Below are 21,627 nucleotides of genomic sequence, written 5' to 3'. Positions count from 1 at the left end.
ATTGATAAAGCTTCCACAATAGTTTATCTCATATATCTTTCATGTATGGACAGTGATTACTTACATTTTTATTCTATGATGAATAAAAATGTAAGTAATCGTGATGTTAAAATACACATATGTAGTATATGTACTACATCACGGGCAACATAACATTTCATTTTGTGTTATGCAAATGAAATTCCATAAGAGCTGACCAATGAGTTGATAACGAATGGTAACAGTCGGCTGTATAATTGTACAGAAATGTGACTATCACATATCAGTGGCACATATGCGTTGCTTTGCCTTCGACTATAGTGTCATGTCTTCATTTGCCATATTGATTATATTTCATATTGCAATTGTTCAGGGTAGTAGTTCAGTAGTAGGGCAGCACCCTTATATCCCGAAACAGTTCAAAAAGAAACAGTTACAAACTGGAAAGATGAAAAAAGGGTTTTTTTTTCGGCTGCCTTTAACCACAGCTGGCCTTTACAGTGTAGACGTCGAGGCGAGGCGTGTTCAAACCCGCGGGAGGACTTATGTAGCGGCTGATGGGCAACTCCTGCCTAACGTGTAGTGGATCGCAGTAGAAATAGAAGTAGCGCATGCAGATGACTCTGTTTACTTGAAACCAACATATACTTTTGTCGTATTATCAGAAAACAAAATCTTATTTGGAAACATTCCAGTTGTTTTTCTGAATCAAGTCAATTGTTATGCTTTTTATATATTAATGTATTAATATTCTACAAATTTGTCCGTTTTTTAGCAATTCAGTGTTGTATAAATTTTAATATTTTCAATTCACTGAGTAGGAGAGTCGAAAGTGTGGGTTCGAAATTGAAAAGGGTTCAAGTGATGTAATGTACTTGTAAAGGCTCGGTATAAGATTGATATTTATGTATTTATCTTCCATTATGGCTTATAAGATGGTAATAAATTATTGTATTGTTACGAAGTATAATAGTAGTAGAATATGCTATAAGGCATTAATATCGTATTTTGTTTGTATAATACAAAAGGCGATATTGCATTCATATATATAAAGAATATCGAAAAGATTAATATATTTCTACAGTTTAATTAATGGTAAATTAACTACTAATTTCATTTATTGAACTTCAAAGGATTTTAGATTCGATAGACATTCGATAATTGAACAGATTTCAATGATTCTTTTTTCTGTAGTTGTTATAAAACAATTTGCTACATGCAAATTGTTTATTGGTAGTAGTCTGTTGTTTATGTAATGAAATATATTTGCCTAAAATTTATAAGGGCTTAAATATACTGAAAATGGTTCTGAATATATATTTTTGAAGGTTCAACAAGAATTGTAAGTATTATATTCGTAGTAGATACGTAGTCATCTTAAATTTTATTATGAAATTCTCAAGAAAAGTGAAACATTTTTTTGTGAGTCCTTCGACACGTCGTGGTCTTTATTCAAATTCAAATTTAATTACTTCGCGAAAAAGCCAAGAATAATTAAATTTATCAGTCAAAAAGGAATTAACTTTAATTCCTCCGAATAATGAAGTAATATCGTTCAAAGCTTCACTGAGCGGTCGGTTTGTTTATTTCGCTCGTGAGTATAACCCCTTACTGGGCTACTTTACCCAAAGGCGTATTTACGCCTTTCCTAATTTTACCTTTTATCCCTATTTAGCTATTTGGATAAGTGAAAATTCTGCCGTTACGACGTGAATCGTTGCAAACGCGGCCCTGTTTATATTCTCACTTGAATTATGTTCGGAAGATAAATAATATCACCATAAAAAATATTTCACGATTGTCACATATTCAACACGAATAGAAGGAAAAAGAAACACATTGCCAAAGGCGTTATGATGAATAGATAGCGCCAGTACGACGTGTATTTGACAAATAAATAAGATTGCACGTTTGGTTTTCTTTAAATATTATTTATATCACTCGATAACAAACGAACATTTGCTTGTCCATCTAATGGTAAATATTTATAAAATTTGTGTATCATAAAATAAACCCTAGATGAAATATTTAATATATAAAAAAAAATATTTATATATTAATTTAATAATAGTTACAATAAGTATTAAGTAACTTCATATAATATGTTCAAATCTTCCGACGTTAAAGAGAAAAATCACATCACAATGAGGCTTTTTCTCGTTTGGTAAAATGAGTAGTAATATTATATTTGAGATGAGGATGAGAAGATATTGCTTTTAGATTGTCATCTAACATAGTCGACTAATGAGACAGTCGCCACGCGAATATTATGGTAAAATAAATCTATTAAATATGGATACTTGACCGTGTCGCTAAAACGCGAAGAATTTGCTAGGATTGTATGTTAACGGGGACTTGCCTGGATTATAACTATGGCGTTACAATCAGGTTCATTCTGCCACCATATTTATCTCGAAATCTAAATTTGTATAGTAATAAAAATTAACTATAATTTCAATTTAATATTACATCAAATGTTATGTCAAAGAATATTTCATAACATTTTACTAGTAGTTTAATTCTTTGTATTAGGGATTCATTTGAAATATAAAAAAACTACACGATTATTACATTTGTTTTGTAACAAAATTTTAAAGTATATAACAGAGCCAATTTTGTTATGAGCATGTAAAACCCGAAATTACTGCACCAACTATTTAGGTGAAAAGTAGAGTATTTCAGAATGACGTAAGCTATTTATTAATATATATATATTCAAACTTACACAATAATGAATAACATATAAACCGATCATTACATTAATAAAATTTAATATACAAATACACCTTTTTGGGTAACTTAATCTCAATTATTTCAGCCGCCAAACAGCTTGCTTAGGTGCTTAGTAAGCTGTCTTTCGGTTGAAGTATGCTTGAAGGTAGTGAAATTATAAAATTTATTAAGAGTTAGTTGGACCGTCAGCTTGATTGCTATTAAAATTATATAAAAATAAACTTATTTTACAAAGTTATATATAAAAATAAAACAAAACTGTTATTGAACCTATGTTATATATTATTTAATTATTGCAATATCATTACTATTTATGTTTAGTTTTTTTTTTCAGAACGATAATTAATTAACTAAATGCGAATTACTAATAAATCAAGTAACTGCTTGTAAAATTACCAATATTTTAACGCTAAAAAATGAACAATCTGAAAATACAAGTAATTAATAATGATAACATTGCAATAAATTACTTTTATCACGGCACCGATCTTTTATACCAGTAATAAAAGTCTATTATATAAAAGAACTCACGAACAATTTCTCGTCGATAATTTATAATTTAAACATTTTCAGTAGTTGTGAATTCAGCTGATAATTAGATATTTGTATTAATGAAAAATATATACGTACAAAAAGTACACACTTAATATATGTATATCAAGATTGAAGCGTACTACGTGGAGGTCCACTTAACATGATACATTGCTAACAATAGGGTTATTAGTCCACGTTACTAATAATCCCCTTTCTCCCAGTTTTAGGTATTATAACATGACACTCGATGTAAAGCTGCGTTCCATTTATACATCATTCAGCATGTAGATCTCAATTTACCAATTTACCGAATATCAGAGCGAATATATGCCAGAATTTCTCTCGGATTTCGCCATTTTATAGTTTCTACGTGATAAGTGACGCACCTATTGCCTTCTCCGACATATATCACGTTGTATGTATTTCATGGAGATTTTAGTTCACACGTGATTCGTTTGCTGAACATAATGTCTTGAAGACGGGGTTATATATTGTTTTTCGCACAGCTACGACATAAATATTTTGAACCGACTTCAAATTAAGGCAGTTTTGGATTTTATTATGTGGGCGATAATGAAAACTAGGAATTATCGTAGGAAAAAATATATTTTGTGTAGAAATACACTAGAACTATCTACTACAGCCAGGAAGGGAAACAGATTGTAACAATTTAGAATTCGGTATTCTAAAACAAATCACATATTACCATAGAATCATTACAGTATTGTTTAAATATTTATATAGCTGAAAATTAAATATTTAAAAATAAAAACCTTAGACATATATGTAGGTATCTTGGTTAAATCAAAATCATATCGGATGTCGAGTAGATATAGTTTTCATTTTATGTGTGTAATTCATGCGGGGGCACGGGGTTTATCGTAAGTATGTAATATTATATTTTCTGTGCCGCAAGTAAGGTATGAGGATAAATTTTCATATGGTGCTTTTTAGAAGTAACGAAAAATTCGTTACATATAAATTTTATTTTCAGTCGAATAAGTTACATTTATTATTATATTTTTATCTAGTTGGAATAGATACCTTCCATTTTGATATTTAGACTTGGGTCTAAGGGCGATAACTTAATATAAAAGTATCAAACAACCGTATCCAATCATATACACCTTTCACAAAGGAGATAAGTGTTCCTTCTAACATATGTCAGCTAAGTTTTGGCGCTAGTATATCCGCCAGGTGCGCCTCTCCCGAGCCGCTAAGTTTCACGGCCCAATAGCCGCTCACCCTTTGATTTTCCACATGATGCTCTCGGCTTGAAATAGACCAGACATGACAGTAGACAAAGAGAGATGCCACGCATGCGAGAGAGAGCTATGATTACATTTAATAAATCGGATTCCTGGGTTTCGATTTAAAATATAACCACCGGAAATAGTCTACTAAAATATATCGTAACAATCAGGTAATGTTACGTTTTAAGATTTTGCTTTTACATTTTAGTAGGAAATTCCTGCTACGCAGTTAATTTTCCTACAAACTAATTAGGTAATATTACAAACCAGAAGGACGTTTTCAATTAAACTTTTTTTATTTGCATGTTTAACAATATCTTCACCAATTCTGATTCGAATATCTGATGTACTTACTAGTTAAGACATGTAACTTCGTCTGTGTTCGCTCTAAGAAACTGTTATTTTACAACATTTTTCATTACTGCTCGGTTCCTATTAGTCGTAGCGTTATGTTGTAAAATTTTTATCAATGGACTATTCAAAACCCAAAAGAATTTCTAAATTATCAACATATTAAAAGTATGTAATATTATTTTATCTGTACTAATTGTATAACAAATTTTTTGTATAATAAAAGAAAGCATTGATTTCTTAAAGCAGGAAAAGTACTTAAATTACTTAGATGGTCTTATATTTCTATGTTATTTATGTCTGTGTTTTCTACTTGTATTCTATACCTATTATTACTTGCCATCCCTAATGATTGCTTGCAATAAATTTTATGTATTGGAATAAAATATACTGCAATATATACTTAATGTTATTGCATAGTGCATACCTTTTAACTTTGATTAATTAGAGAACTATACAATCTCTAATTGCAGATTATTTTAATTTCAATGACATAATAATAATTTATTAGTCAAGTTTTCTCATTTCGTTCTCATTACATTCACTTTAACAGCTGTTTCATTTAAATTGGATGATGCTTACAAAACTCATAACAATAATTGCGATCATTTATTATTCAACTCGTTAATTAAAGGCGTAATATAACACTTATGTTTATTACAGTAATTACATGAGATTACAGGCCTTCGGGCTCTGGCAATAAGTACGTAATTAGTTTAAACTGTCAATTGAGCGTCACATTGGGTTTATGGCGTTGTTTCATGTATTTCTCGTTCTATTTTATTGTAAAATACAATTGAGAGGAAGATGTTTAGAATTTTATGTTAATGTGCTTCTAGAACACAAGTGTAAGAGCTTGTTTGCGTGGCTCATTCTATAATAAATAAAAAGTGATACACTTAGCGGATAAATAGCTGGTGATACACATAGCGGAAAAATGCAAACAAAAGTAAAACCCTGCAAATTCCACAAAAAAAATTGCTCTTGTAACTTGCTGACAATGTATAATGTTATGTATATTTGGAAGGCTATATATATAGGTATATATATAACCAATATAAACAAAAAACCTTATCTTTCTTCATGATATCTTCTGTTATCTATCTTTATAATCTTCTTCTTAGTCGGTACACTCTTGTCAGAGTGGTCGTGGTCAACAAATCATTTTTTTGAATCACGATGATCTTTCCGCGAAACTGAGCACTTTTGATCTGATATTGGTGATCTACCACGTGGCCTGGTGCCTTCCACTTTTCCTTGCACTACGAGACGCTCTATGGAGTCATAACCACAGCGAGATACATGGCTGAAGACGGTCAGAATGCGTGACAGCACTGTGCTTGATAGGCTACTATCTTTATAATAGTTTATGTTAAAAAACTCCATAATAATCCTAAAACATTTATATATAACATTTAACTACTAAACGAAATTAAATTAGCTACATGAAATAACAATTTGTATTACTGTTTGTTGATTAGATAAGATAGTAGTAATCTGGTTAAGTGGGCCGTGGTAAATGCGAACAGATGTCACAGCAGTTTAATAAAGTTGTACAATTCTTTATATCTGTTTCATTGCTTGTTGTTTGTGATAGTTTGTACAAATAAATTATACAATTGTATAAATAATTTATTCTCGGTTTCACCTCTTTTCAGATTATTTTATTTAGATAAAGTTACCTACGTTAATTTTCGGGATACTATCAGTGTTCTTGTCTTGTCTTAATTAGATTAAGACCCGTTAAGCCTTTTAGTCATGAAAAACTAACAGACACACTTTTGTATTTATAAAATTGTTATTTGTATGTATATAATACAGTAGTTTTTAACTAACAATTTGATAGTATTAATGTAGTTTTTTAATTTGATAAAATATATATTTTTATTTATAGATATTAGTTAAGATATATATTTGGTTTATAGGGTAAGATATAAATATAGTATTATACTTCTAAACAGAATACAATAAGGCAAACAAGCGATATAAGTTGAAAGAGAGAAGGAACCATCCACGTAAGGCCGTTTACTTATTCTTTATAGATTCGCTTTCATAAGCTATCTCGCATCCTCTTAACATGTATCCTCTTTCGAGCTACATCATCTAATTTAAAGCCACTCTCTGGGGTATATTAAATTTAAAATACCACACCGTTGTTTTCCTGTCATATAAAGAATTTTGGATAAAGATTGAAGAAACTGATATCAACAGGTATTGGGAGATACAGGCTATTTATATATCTTCACACTAAATCTCTTACAGACTAGGCAGACTGTCGTGTCCTGTTACAGAGGTATCTTTCTATAGTCGTAGTATCTATATTCGATATAATTTGTACACGCAATACTATAATTTATATTCATGATCATGTTTGTTAGTTTTGATCCGAGTATTTGTATATTATAAATATATGAACAAAAACAATGTATTCAATTTTTATACAGTAGTTTTTATATACTATATGGAAGTGATGCTGTGATTTGAGTAGACTAATGTTAATTAGTTTAATTTTACATTAATGTTACATTTCTTTGTCCGAAACTTTATTTAAATTCAGATAAGTCTACGATAAAAATGAACACACCAATTGTATAGCCCGTAGACCGTCTGCTCTCGCTTTGTATTCTAAATAAACATTACCTCTATGAAAGACTAATCCGTTAAAATCTCTTTGACTATACAATTGCTGTTGGAACGGGTCACTGTTATTATCTTGCTTATACAGAGTTGACACAAGGCAGCAAAGCCTTTCTGTTTGGACGGTTACACTATATAGAACCGCTCGTGTTTTTTTTAATTTCGTTCTCATACGACCAGACGAAAGGATCGACCTTTTCCAGAATATATTTTGATGTATACTTAATTTAAATATTCTCATTTTATTAGATATATATCTTTTGATATAAAATAAATATTTTGTGATAAAAGCGATTAAGATGATGTATACAGAAATTTAATAAAGTAATTAGATTTTTACGTCATTAATTATTATGACAGAAACAATGATCTGACATTTAATTATAATTATGCGCAATAAATTATTTAAGAAAACTATAATATAATAAAATTAAATACACATGCTCGTATTATATAATTAAAGACGACTTTATTTAATTAAAAAATAAGAAAAAACCATGAAACAAAAATAATCTTAAAATTTTGCTTATAATCTGCTCATGTAACGTGGGTATCCATTAAGAAAGGGTTTTCGGTATAAGCTATGAGGAATAGGATGAAAATTTGTCCCAAGGCTAAAATAATATACATTTTATACTTAATTAGATACCTACTTTATTTAATTTTGTAGGTATAAGTACATTCATTATATTATACTTAAACACATTTAAACATGTTGTTTGTTTGTCAGTTAATTACTAAGCAATTCACATTTAATTAACAAAAATCGGGCTCGTTGGAAATTTCAAATTGTTGCTTATAATATGACTTCATTAAATAAGCTATGTTACAATTCCTTTTTATCCCTTACCGCTTCACGAAAGGGTATATTCTTGGAGAATTATTAGCGCGACCTAAATTATATTCAATGGGATTGAAGAGAATTCCACTTGAATGATGATAAATAATTTAAGGCCTCCATTGAATAATGGTATGTGAAATGTGAGTTTGGAATTTAAATTAAATCTGCCGAAGGTTCAAAGTCAGTTCGTCTTCGTTGGTTTTTATTACCTCAAGAAACTTCAGTCAATGGGTCTCATTTCAGACCGCTGAAAAATTACTTAAGTTATTAAACTCATTTATGTTATTTTGCTCGAACGAACTCTATTACAAATAGCTAAATCCCTATATGATAATTAGGTAGTTTAATAATTATTACAATTATAATAATTATTATAATTTTATATATTTTATTGTATTATATTTACCCCCCCTCTTATCTATGTTTCATTCCTAGATCTCGTGATTAACGTGTACCTACTCTTAATTAGGTTAAGATGAAATAAGGTACAGTTATATACGATATACAATTATTGTGATGACTTATATTTATATAATTATACTTATATGAAATGTTCATGTACATCATCATTAAATAGTATAAAACAAAGTCGCTGTCGCTGTCTGTTATGTCCCTATGTATGCTTAAATCTTTAAAACTACGCAACGGATTCTGAAGCGGTTATTTTTAAATAGATTTAGTGATTCCAGAGGAAGGTTTCTATATATGTAATACATGTACACCCGTGCGAAGCCGGGGCGAGTAGCTAGTATCTGATATATAATAATTATTTCTTGTGAGATATAAATATAATAAAATATAGAATTACCAAAATAGCAAGTAAGTACCTAAGATATTTGAATAGTAATACAAAATTCATATGTATAATATCTGAACCAAAATATTTTATAATATTGAAAATACGACGTAGCGAATAATATGAAAATAATATGTAACAAAATGTTACAGCTCTAAGATATTTATGAATATCAGAAATATAATAATAAAAGTCTTAATCTAAGAGTTATTTCCTACTATTAAATTATGTACTAACTTTGTAACTGAACTTTGTAGCTAATCTGAGCGAGCCGACATTACGCCATACATAATAGAAAAACAATATGCGAAGAGTGAAAATCTGCGAGATACTCATAACAATTTATATATAGTAAATTAATTCTTCTTCAAAAATGTTAGTGAAAATGATGACGGCAGTCAAATTTACAGCCTAAGACAATGAACTAACTGGTAACAGTACCCTATAAATGCACTTGCGTTGCGATTTCTATTACACATCTACCTTCACACCAAAATAGTGTACACATAAAACTAGTTGGTTAGCAGAAAATTCTACTTCGTTGTTGTAAACTATATTTATGATATTTATTTGTTGTCCATAGTAAATTAATAGTATTACAAGAACTAAAAATCATCTGTCTCGAACAAACTTTCCTGACATTGTGAAAAGGGTTAAATGTAACAGTTGCTACTTACAGGATTTTCTATTGAACATCTCTTTCGCCAACAGGTATATGATTATGCCAGAACTTTAGAATTGTAGCCTATATCAAAGTGATCCCTGAGGTATAAGCTTTAGTAAGCACACGCAATAGATATTTCGCAAACTGTTTGATATTTATAATGGAAAAGGAACGTTTATATTCATGCAAGGTCGGCCATTGTTTAGCGAAATGATCTTTTGTACAAAAGCTAATTTGGATTTCCAACTATTCATTTGCGAGGGTTAAAGTAATTAGACTAGTTTACACTCAACTTTGATGTACATATATTACTTTCAACAGATTGAACATATTATAAAGGGATCCAACTACTTGGAACGTTGTCTTATTATGTGTATATTTTAATATTAAAATTAAATTAGATTTACAAAACCAACCGAGTTTAAAGAGAACAAATTTATTATTTCATTTTTAATTACGCTTTTAACGCTTGTATTAGGCTAGTATAATATTAATATCAGTATATAGGATATTAAAATTATACTAATACAAGTGTAAATCCATATTTCATTTTCAACATTTAGAATATAAACATATCAAAATTCTTGGCGAATAAGGTGTCAATAATTCATACACATTTTTCACACTTAGTACTTGGTACACATTTATAAAATTAATAATGTTTTTTACCCTTATTCTCTAGTCCATTTGTTTTAGCTATAGAAGTATTTTGTACCAATTATACTTATTTAAAAGAAAGCAATAAAACACTCTAATGATTAAAATACAGTAGCTCTTACCTTTTTCGAAAAGTTGTGTAAGTATCAAAGGAGTAGAAATATGGTCCGTATTTTGTATATATTTTGAATAATAGGATATTACATAGTACCTGTCCAAGTTAATTACATTTAAATGTACTTTAATTTTTTTATAAAATACACAGCTAGCTCTTGTTAAAATCCAACATGACGAAGCTAATCATAGCAATACATTTAAAATTTTATTTCAAGAACATCATGAACTTTCATTCGTTACATCGCCATAAAATTAATCACACTCAATCGAGGTAAGGCTATCAAACAAATTATCTTGTCCGGACCGTTGCACTGGAAAACACAATGAATCTTGGAAAAGTGAAAATATTCACGATGAACACAAGTTTATGTATACGAAGTTTATAAGGTTTTATAACACTTTTAATATACAGTAATATTTAAAAACGCAACCAGTTAGTCATATGGTTTTTTAGAAATATTATTATGCGAATTATTCATTCTTGTATTTGCCACTTTTAATTTTTAGTGCAGATCACTGGACAGTAAACACTGGAAATAGCCAGTGCGCAGCAAAAACTAATGTCGATGAAATGAAAATCTGCAAGAAAAATAATCTCGAAATTATAACTTATATTTTTTTTTTATACTACTATGGTGGCAAACAAGCATACGGCCCATCTGATGGTAAATGGTTACCGTTGTATAATCGGTAGAACACACAAAGCGAAGCGAAGTCTCGCCTCAAACTAAGTGGCTCGATACCGTCAGAGAGATCTTTTCTTAGCGGTGAACGCGCAGGCTTGTGTCTTGGTAGGGTTGAATTGAACTTAATCCTCTGGTAAGAGTACTCATTTCAGATGCTCCCTTTCTGTTGTCATTAACCCATAAAATGAGACAGGAATTTATTTTAGAAAGCACAAAACGAGCCCTTGTACGAGTAACGAGTAAGGCTATCAAACAAATTATCTTGTCCGGACCGTTGCACTGGAAAACACAATGAATCTTGGAAAAGTGAAAATATTCACGATGAACACAAGTTTATGTATACGAAGTTTATAAGGTTTTATAACACTTTTAATATACAGTAATATTGAAGAACGCAACCAGTTAGTCATATGGTTTTTTAGAAATATTATTATGCGAATTATTCATTCTTGTATTTGCCACTTTTAATTTTTAGTGCAGATCACTGGACAGTAAACACTGGAAATAGCCAGTGCGCAGCAAAAACTAATGTCGATGAAATGAAAATCTGCAAGAAAGTTAAACTCGAAATTATAACTTATAGTAAAGTATCTTATTACAACTTATCCTTCACCTGAAATTATCTTCAGAAAATGGCGATATCAGAATAAAGACATGTCAGAGGTTGACTGGAATAAATATATAGTTTAGTCTTAGTTGAGGCTATACTGATTGATTAATTAATACAAATAAATACAAATAGTATTCTCTGTTTTTAAAATCTAAATTTTCAATTGAACACTTATTTATTTACATTTATATAAAACTTATATAATTGAGTATTCCGAAACAAGTCATATTATGGTACTTATAGCGTTTTCCTTTTATAAGTGTCATAAAATACAAATGTTGGTATCATAAATGTAATTTACGATACTTATAATTAATGCAATAAATAATTATTCATTATTGTACTATACAGCGGAGATGGATGCTAAATACGAAACCAAACGCGACATGCCTGTGAATTAATGTTTCCACTATATATGCGCCCCCGAACTTGTTTTATGGCATACATAAATACACTTAAGAGACTAATATAAATAGGTAAATAACCTGACTTACAATATCCTATTAAGCTATTGAAGCCAAATCTAAAATGGTATGCTTAACTATTTAACATCTTTATTTCGTTTTTATTTACATAGCATACATATGCACAGTTTTAATCAGGTTTGATAAGCAGATTTAAAATTCCATTGGAACCAAAATATTAAGTGTTAATTTAAATTGCTGGCGATGAACTCCATTATTCTTGTTATTTACTCATGTGAAACACAGGCTTGAATAATTCATGCCGATACATGTTTGGAAACCCAACGTAGATGAAATAAATTGGTGTACAGTAATGGCAACTTTTGAAATAAGAATAAACACAAACAAAATTGTATTTTTAAATGTATTTGAGTACCTACATAATTTTTATCAATCACACCGGTAATTTAAATTTTCCTAGTTAAAGATGTAATAGGTTGTAAATGTGTCCAATGGTATTTCGATTTGAAAAATATATTAAACTCATATTAAATAATCATGGTCATCTCACTTTAAATTAATACCGACGAGTATTAAAAATGATATTATTTTTCAACCGACAAAGAATATAGAAATTACTGTATAGATATTAAAAAATAAATTTAACACAATGTCTTTTATAATTATACAAGTCATTGACTGATATATTACAATTCAAATTAAGAAAGTTCCGTTGATAAATTTTTATAAAATAAAATATATCAGAAATTAAAAAGCAGTCTTCATTGTAATAGAAATTCTTAAATTTGATATTCAAGACTATTCACTGCTTTTCTCAGAAGGAATATTATTTTACTAATCATACAACTAAATAGCTATTCTTAAATTATGCAGCACAATCATGCCACAACAAATTAAACTTTAATCTACTCACACGATATAATGTGTATGTTTACCATAATGAACTTGGAAATCTGGCATTTTGAAATCGGGCATCCCGCACTAATTGCTTGTTGCAACGTTGGTACAAACTGAGTGGAATTCAAAATGGGGATTAAAAGATTTTTACAAACCAGGACATAAAATGACAGTTGAACCAATTTGTAATCAATATGTAAATACAGCTTTAAAGCTTGGCATTAATGTTGAAAGCAAACGGATGCTATGCTGATGGATAATCATGTATGTATATGATAACATGCTTTTTAGAGAGCTTTCAAATTCTTTTAATAGATAGAGATCTATTAAAAGAATTTGAAAGCATACATTAGTATACATCGATTCATTGATTGAATGGGAAAAAATACAACATTAAATGTAAAGTTAAGTAGAAACAAATAGGTTTTATCATTTTATTTATAGGTTTTATCATATATTTTCATATTTTCAATCTGTTACATTTAGAAGCATTATTTTTTGTCAAATTTACATCCAATTATTTATTCTCCAAGAAGTATCGTCAATATAGATTAACTCTATAAAAAGTTATTCTATTCGAATACCATCAATGTACATGTAATGGCTTACATTTAATCGTAATTAAACGCTTCGATCCTATCTGGCAAATGATTATCGATCAGACGATAATGTCAATTATTTGTGTCTATCTGTGGCTATTCTGTTTGCAAATTTTTATTCACAACCGGACCAGTCACGATATCAACATGTCTATGATTTCACCATCCCGCGCAATATTGTCGATGGAAAATTATAAGCGTCTACACAAAACTGCATATATTTTGCTTCCCTATTCTATCGTTATGGTAACCTCGTACAATATCGTGCTATTCTACGATAAATTATAAGAGCACACAATAACGTATAGATATTGCTTCGTATAAAGAAAGTGCTGATGTCATTTTTCTGATGTAGTTTTATTTTTACAATTTTTATTTAATTGTTCGATTTTAATATCTACTATCTTAACTTCGTAGGAGTAATATTTATGACACTAAGTACAAGTTATAATTCAGTCTAAAAAATCGTCATTTATTAAATATGCTTATTTATATTTATATAGATATTATAAATAGCCATGTAATAAAGTTGGAAGGAAAAGACCGTAAAATCGATTATAATATGGAACATAAAATACTAATAATTATTGTCACTTTGCATCTTCCCTAAAATGACAATGGAAACTCATATAATATGACAATATACTTAGAAGTTCGCACATTTCGTGCCTAAGTTGTGGCAAGTAGACATATTTCACGATAATTATCAGGAAAGTTGGAGTTGCTAGCGTGACTTGGGGGCAAATACCAACAAAGTTCACATTCCTTCCCCCCTACTAAATCTTCAATAATAGCGGATATTTTATCAATAATTGAACAGTTATGTTCAATTGGATTTCAAACGAATATTACAAAAAATGTAATAGAATATAAAGGGTCCTAGAGAGAGAGGTTTTGTGCTACAGGTACTAAAGTTTTGAACTTTTATAATACTGTCCATAAAAGTTCAAAACTTTAGTACCTGTAGCACAAAACCTTAACTGCTTATGCTTAGACTTAGCTGATCGGTAGGGTATGCTTAGGCCTTATGTTACGGCCTTACTTACCTTACTCTACGGTAGTAATTATAAAAAATATGACTTGCATAACTGGCTAAAAAGTCCTATGCGAATACATTTTGTTTTAATTTTTTTTAAGGCCTGATTCATTATTTTTCTAATAATATTATAGAAAAAGTATTATTACTTGCTAATATATTTTATATTTGTTTATTTTTTACTTTGTTTACTGTTATGAGTATATCTTGTAACTCTAACCACTTCATCAATCTTTGAGTCACTTAATGTACATGTATGTTACGTATATAATAGAGAATAATATAAGCTACTTTTTATATCGGACAATCAATATGCCTTAAACCCAGATAGGTATATTAAAAATAAAATGAAAAACTGAGAAGATTCATTACATGCCTATGCGTGTGTTTCCAATTTCGGGGGACTATTACACATTTTATAGGATTACATTATTCAAGCGTAAAATTCGTTTTAATATATTATAATGAAGGTGCTTTTTGAAGAATTTTGTAATATCGAGTATACATAAGGGAATGGAAGTTGGAAAAGAAGTCGAAATATCTCAGAAAGTCAAATTGTTACATAAAATGTTTAATATCTTTCAGCTTAGGTTTGCTTAGGAATCATAATTTAAAATTAATATATTGTAATACAATACAGTTTCTATGTTAAAATCAAATTGGGTGATTTTACTTAGAACGATAAGTTATTAGACATTCACAGAGTACACACAGTTCAGTTCAGTACAGTTCTATAATAAAAAAATATTATATAGCTTATAAAATTATAGATAGCGCCTTATTTAAGCATACCAAGTCCGAAAATTTTGTTTGATACTTCTTCTGTGTAGTAATTGAATTTGGCGTAATTAGATTGAAAAATCTGCTTCGAGACATGACTGAAGATTACATTTTTCAATATTATATTTATATAGAAGACCAGCAGTAAAGCATTAATAAGGCTATTACGTAGTACTACACCTTTAGCACCTTTTGATCAGTCTGCGGCAACTTGGATCTTAATATTTTCTTTATTTTCACGCTCGTTAAACTCACCAAAAGAAATTGGAGACACAAATCATGGAAACATTTTTTTATTAAACAAAAAAATGGAACATTGAAATGAGAAATACGTATAAACGAGTAAACGATGTTGTCGGATGGTCCCGTCATATTTTTTGCGATACTCGGGAGCGTGTTGAAAGACACAACTGCCGAAATAGTTTCAAATGAACGTAACATTTTGAGAGATGTCGTCTCTTGAAAAATATGTTCTCGTATTCTGCTTGATGTATGCAGCGAATCCTTTTGATGATCATATTTCCGAGCGTGTTTACATGACCTTATTTATAAAAATATAGCTGATATAAGGAGCGCTTATTTGACTTTATATATTTGGAATTACTTGAAAAACAAGTGATTTAGAGGTTTAGCATTACCTTTACCTTACTTCTGATTCTAGTCCGCGTATGGTATCCACATTGGTATTCATAATTACCAAAAATATATAATTAAGTATTTCTACCAGTTATCCATTACCCGCAACACAACTTCCGCTTGGGACTAGTGGGTACTGTGTGAACTGCCCAGGGATATTATTATTAAATATATTTACGTCAAAAGAATGTGGATCAGTATTAAATTATTTTTAACGTTTACCATTTGAGGCAAGTACAAACACAGATTACTCTAGATGATTATGTGATACGTTTCATATTGTAATAAGTGCTTATATTTAAATACTATTGTTCTTTTGTATAAAGTCATAATTTTAATAATGCTCGGTATTCTTTACTGTACTTTTACTTATAATATTACCTCCACTTATTATAATACTGTAAACTCAACATACTTAAATATTTCACACTAAACATACAAAAAGAGAAAGAGACAGGTGTTTTTTGGATTAAATGGCTAAACGGATTTAAAAAATATACATGAAGACAGATTATGTCATGAGCTTTCTAATTATCAAAAAAAGCATACAAAATAGCGGGTACCTAAGGGAAATATTAAATGTTAGAAACTGGTTTACATATCTTTTTTATTGTTTATGTTTTAGTAACAAATATGTTGTTTTGGTGCCTTTTTTGCTCTCGTCAAATATAATTTAGACTTTCAAGTCATTGTAAAATAAAGTATACATATTAGGAGTTAAGATGGCAGCACACTTAGTACAGGAACTGTGGCTCATCGATTAACAAATTAGTGCAGGTTCAGTGCCCATATGACTCAAGTCTTTATGGAGCGTAGTAGGTCATAATTATTGAAAATGAGGAAATGGAGTTGTTCTAAAAAAACGACTAAGTCAGTGGGTAACATATATTTAATATGTATATATTAACATGTTATCCACTGACTACTGTACATGTGATATAATATGTCTTCATTCAAAATTTCATTAAATCGCTTTAGTCATTTTGTTGTAAAAAATGGAACAAACAGACAGACGGACATACTTACGCATTTATAATAATAGTATGGATAAAAGCATCTATTACATGAGGTCAGGTCAGTTAGCCCATTATGACAAATTCACCAAGAATTTATCACGATGTTTTCCAGGGGGAACCGCGTGGAGGTCAACCTGATATAATAAATTGCTAGTAATGGGGTCATGAGTCCACATTACTAACAATCACCTCCTGATCTTGACTTTTTTTTGAGATTTAAAATAGCTTAATCCATTGTCGACATTTAATTACAATACCTTCAGTCGTTTAGTCATGGACAGGTACGAAATACACGCGTAGAGTTCTGCATTTATAATATTAGAAGTATGGATAATGTAACTAATAATAGAATGATAATCTATTTCAGATATTTGAAGTATTCATCCATATTAAAAGATCTGTCATTAATTTTCAGACTAATAAAATATGTTTGAGCACGATGAATCCTTCTCGACCAATATAGGCATAAAAGCGTATAAAAAGTTTATTGTACCCAGAGACGGGGTAGCACTCGGTGTATTGGATATTTTTCCCCCATTTATTATGTCGTCAATATTGGAAGAATGCATACCTAAATTTTTATTCCGAACCCTTGTGTTATTTTATTGGGTCTTTTCGGTGATATAAATTATATATCGTTACATACAGTAAAATGGTGCAACGGTTTAGCTTTTAATTAAGTTTAATATTGCATATGTATAGCCTTTTATTTATATACCATCAAAACACTTTTACTGAAGTAGACTTTATACAAAGTCATCTGCTTAAAACCTTTCTACTCAAAGTTACCCACAGTACAGATTTGGGGGAACGGTGAACTGATTCTTAAAGAGAAATTATGTAAAATATAGGTAAAACTCAGCCATCAGAAAGTAAGAGACGTCGGACAGACATGATATCTAGTCTATTACCAATATGAATGAGACACAATAATTATTTTTTTAATATTATAGAACATTTATTCATATTTTGTTTTGTTCTGTTATTGGTGCAATAAAGAGTATAAATAAATAAATAAATAAAATTTAATAAACGGTACAACTACATTCTTGACAATCAATTAAAACAGAATCTATTAGAATTCTCATAGTTATGGGAACCACTTTAGTCTGTTTAACATCTAGCAGACAATTTCACTACTAATTAATTTGGAGACAATTGGCTATAGAAACAAAATTTGACATCAGACATTTCTTATTGACAAGTACTCTGCCAGACAAGGCCTTGACTCTCGAGTTAATGAATTTAATTGGTTTTACTTATCATTTTCACCTTAAACTTTCAATACTTGTTAGATACAAATTCAATCAAATTAAGTAGGTATCTTGACTTGAAGGCGTTATGACTGGCTGGTTTGCTACTTTGACTTAGAAGGTCGTAAGTTCAAATCCAGTCAACATAAAAAAATATTTGTTACATATATTCCGGTTTCCCAAGTATAGAATCACCATTAAAATACAAAAACTAAGTATATATATATATATGTAAGTATATGAGTCGCCGGTGGACTAGCTTACTGTAATGTTGTATTCAAATAAACTCGACAAAATGTGAGTAGCCGTATAAAAAAAAATATTTCAATAACCTCAATGTCTAGTATCTAGCAGTTTACGAAGTATATTTTTTTTATACCACAATGTTGGCAAACAAGTATACGGCCCATCTGCTGGTAAAGCAGATAACGTAGTATACCCTTAAGACATCTTAATATACGCTTCTTGGGGAACCAGATGTTGTAGTCTTGCCTGAAAATTTCGGCAGATATTTTATTCTATAGTCTAACTGTATGCGCGAGAAAACTCTTCTCAAATCGAACTGACCGAGAACAGTTGGTTTCTAACGCGTGGGGATGAATTCCATGTCGATGGTAAAACGTAGCCGTAGGCATCGAGTTAAAATATTTCTATGTAAGATTTAAATTGAGGACTACATATTAATCTGCAAAAATCTCATTATTATTACTTAACTACCATTCAAGTGTCATTTCAGTCATCTGTAAACGAAAATAAAAATATCCACAATGTCTAAACTGTGAACGTTTTTATTTCCGTTTACACTCAATATAGGTAGAACACCTCTGTATAGGCGTGTCGTGTTATATCTCGGTATAGAGCATTGCCATTCACGTGAAACAAAGCGTGAGTAGAGGAACTAGACGACGTATGCCATGAATTACTACGCTTCACGACGGGACATTCACGTGTAAACAAACTAATCGGTCACTATGTTTTTATGTCATAAAAACAGTATTCGTTTAAGATATAGAATCATCTTGACTACTATTTCTAATAATTTAATCCTTATTTTTTATGAAACATTTAATTGCAATATTTACCCGCGAATTCGTCTGCTTTTTGTGAGATACAAGATAGTCTGTCTGTTTTTATAATAGAATCTTTATTAAGATCCACTCAGACTTTTAGTTGTGAAAAGGTAACAAGTATAACCTTGGTATGTTAGAATATTAGTATGGATATGTATACAAAAACCAATATTTCCTTAGTCTATATGATCTATATCGATTTGTATCACTATGTTTAATGCACAAAATTGAGTAGTGTAATGATAATCCTCACGTTAACTTTAAAATTATCTTGTTATATCCATACAATTAGTATCTATGTTCCAACACTAGTCATGCTCTATTAAGTTCTATTGGAATATTTCTATGAACTGTACCAAAAATATAGTCTGCGACAACCCTTATATCGTATTGATAGACCGATCGCAATAGTGCCTTATATTGAATAAACTTCTCCTTGCGATAAAAAGAGAAGGAAAAAAATCTTTATCAAGTTAACGAAGTGGGGTACATGCTCATACCTACTTGATTTACTTAGTTGTATTCTTTATTAATATCGTAGGACCGATCGTTGTGGAGATCTTTGGGGGAGGAATCTTTGTTCAGCAGTGAACGGCTTCCGGGCTGAGATGATGATAATGGTGATGATTCTCGATTACAAGTTTTGCAGTCATAGTCTATAAAAATACGTATTAATAAATATTTTGTCGCATTCTCTCTCCTTGAAAAAATAGTTTCATGAAAAAAGATAAACGTATTTAATAATTTCAATTCAGTTATTAAACATTAGACGTTTTAATGAGGTGGAGATGTGAATCTTTTTATTAAACCTATAATGATAATATATTATAATAGCTATAATAATAGTAACTGTCATAAACTACTATGAACCTTGATCTTCAATCTTCGTACTGAAATACGCATATGTAGGTACATTTCATTATGAAATGTTACTTGGACAGTCTCAATATTTTAGAGTCCATGGCTACCACATACCGGACCCATCCGTTCGGAACTGTCGTCGCTCTAACACAATGTATATAGGTATGTAATACACTTTAGTAACACCGTGAAGGTTTACTTTACGTTTACTTCAATAGAATTATAATTATGTTTTCCTTTGCCCAAAACACAAGGTGTTTTTGAACAAAATAACGATAAAAGGGAATTTTCTGTAAATTAACACATTAACTTGAATGTGAATGAGCCTTCTGGAATAATATAAATAATTATGTACCTACAGTATCTTGTTCTGTTAAATTAATTACATTCATTATTTGTTACAGGTACAAACACCTTTTTGTATATTTTCTACACCAGTTTCAGGTAACAAAAGAGAAAACAATGTGTTATTTATTATTTTGTTTTTCATCTGTAATTAGCCTTCTTAATAATTTTAATTTGGTTACACATCATGGTGTGTAGTAACCGTCACCTATATATGTACACTGTATAGCATTTTCATCCTGTAATTATACATATATGCCTTACTATATAGTATACTATACTATATTACCATTTCATTGAATCATTAGGTACAGTGTGCTTTATTAGTTGAAGCAGAGATAGCCATGGAGTAAGCAATAGGAATAGCAATTATATATAATATTAAAAAAAAAATTAAATTAGCAAACAATCTAAAGGCATATAAATGTAGAAATGGTATATAAATGTAGAATCATACCGAATACGCTGTAGTAGTAAAATAGTTTTCATGCTTTACTATACCCGATAACAAAAGCGTTATACTTTTATACTCCTTTATTTTACTACCATAAAATTGTCACCCTTTAATATAGAATATAACATGCTAGATATTTGGCGGCAGGTACAAAGATCTCTATGACAACTTTGTCAAAGTCTGTGTTTTGCCGTAGGAACATTGCACATAATAAGGAAATTGTTTTTAAGAACTAACTAAACTTTAACTTAATATAGGTATTTATTGATGACGCGGTGAGCAGCACATTATATTTTTACAATATGAAACAAAACAAAATCGTAGCTTTACATTCGATTTGTGGTCTAGCGGTTTAGCACACCAGTTTACTTTCCATGGTCGCGGGTTCGATTTCTCG

This window comes from Achroia grisella, unplaced genomic scaffold (assembly GCF_030625045.1).
Source record: "Achroia grisella isolate CSIRO2021 unplaced genomic scaffold, CSIRO_AGI_Agris_v1 utg1063, whole genome shotgun sequence".
Classification (NCBI taxonomy): domain Eukaryota; kingdom Metazoa; phylum Arthropoda; class Insecta; order Lepidoptera; family Pyralidae; genus Achroia; species Achroia grisella.
The sequence above is the reverse complement of the archived record's forward strand: the minus strand, read 5'-3'. Positions refer to the sequence as shown.